This window comes from Lepeophtheirus salmonis, unplaced genomic scaffold, assembly GCF_016086655.4.
Source record: "Lepeophtheirus salmonis unplaced genomic scaffold, UVic_Lsal_1.4 unplaced_contig_6411_pilon, whole genome shotgun sequence".
NCBI lineage: Eukaryota > Metazoa > Arthropoda > Copepoda > Siphonostomatoida > Caligidae > Lepeophtheirus > Lepeophtheirus salmonis.
In genome coordinates this window covers 26,640-28,206 of record NW_027295330.1, presented here as the reverse complement: position 1 = coordinate 28,206, position 1,567 = coordinate 26,640, and positions in this window count along the sequence as shown.

Here is a 1,567-nt window from a genome sequence, read left to right as displayed (position 1 = left end):
CTGAGTCTTCTGTGTGAGCGTCTTCTATAGTTTCTAAATTGAAACCTTATGGTAAATTCAGGATATGTGCTGAGTTTACACACACGATATCACCTATCATTGATAAACATTTGTATCCCCTCCCTCATCCTGAAGAGTTGTTTGTGGATCTCGCTGGATCTAGTCATTTCTCTAAGCTGGACTTCGCTCATTCGTATGAGCAATATAAATTGGACGACGAGTCCAAGAAGTTTCTGGTTATTAACACCCATTGGGACTGTTCCGGTACAATAGTCTCCGGTATGGCCTTGCTTCTGCTCCAGGTATCGTGCAGGCTGCCCAAGGGAAGCTGTTTGAGGGAATCTCCAGCATTAAAATCTACATCGACAACGTGCTTGTCATTTCCAAATCGAGGGAGAAACATTTGAATATGCTAGAAGAAGTTTATCGTCGTATTTCCAAAGTTGGTGTTCGTCTTCAGCCGAAGAAGTGCAGGATCTTGAAGTACGAATTGATGTATTTGTATTTCAAGGTGCCAAAGCAAGGCAGGTCCTTGGATCCGGAACTTATTCACCCTGCCTTGAACTTTCCGGTACCCTCTTCGTGCACGGAAGTAAAATATTTTCTAGGTTTCGTCTAATATTATGGTATCTTTGTTCTTAATCTCTCTCCAGGAATCTGCAGCCCCACTTTAGGAAGTAACAAAAAAAGGTGCGACTTATGTGTGGACAATGGAGATGCAAGTAGGCTTTTCTCATATTAAAAATGCAATTTCTAATGCACCTACCCTTGTTCACTATGATACGTCTCGTCCATTGTTCTTATCGACGGATGCTTCACCTGTTAGTCTGGGAGCTGTCCTCTCGCAGATGAAAATTCCAGTGGCTTTTGCATCGAAAAAGATAACATCAGCTGAATCCAACTACTCGCAAATTGATAAAGAGGGAATGGGGATCATTGATGGTCTCAAAAAGTTTAAATGTTACCTGCTAGGAAGAAGATTTACCATAAAAACCGACCACAAACCTTTACAGTTGATCCTTGATCCTAAGAAGTAACTTCCTAGCGTGGTGTCTGCTAGACTGTCTCGTTATGCTATGATCCTATCGTCATTTATGTACATGATTGCCTTTTGAGTGATAAAAATGTTTATTTATTAACAAAATTTTAATGAAATACTGACTTACTATAAAGCCTTGTCTGTGAGTTTTTAGAATCGACAATAAAAATGCTTTTTGTGGCTGTCCGAAAAGCGGATAATGAACTTCAAAGCCTTGCTGCTTCCGGTGATGACAAATTCCGGTCAATAAGCTTCAATCCGTAAATATTGTCTGAGAATATAAATCATTAGTGCATTAGTTGTTCCTTGGCTTAGGTGAGTTGGCTACTGTCTGTAAATGATCAAAAATGACAATAAAAATAAATAAATTCATCGTCTAAGCCATTAAAACTGTCATTTCAATATAAAAATCTAAAATAGCCTTTAAAGAGCAGTAAAATAGTAAAAGGTTTCTTACAAAAATTTAGTTATCGTTATATGAACTGTCTAAAACCCGTTGGTCTGCAGTGTTGAAATGAAGTGAAGCGT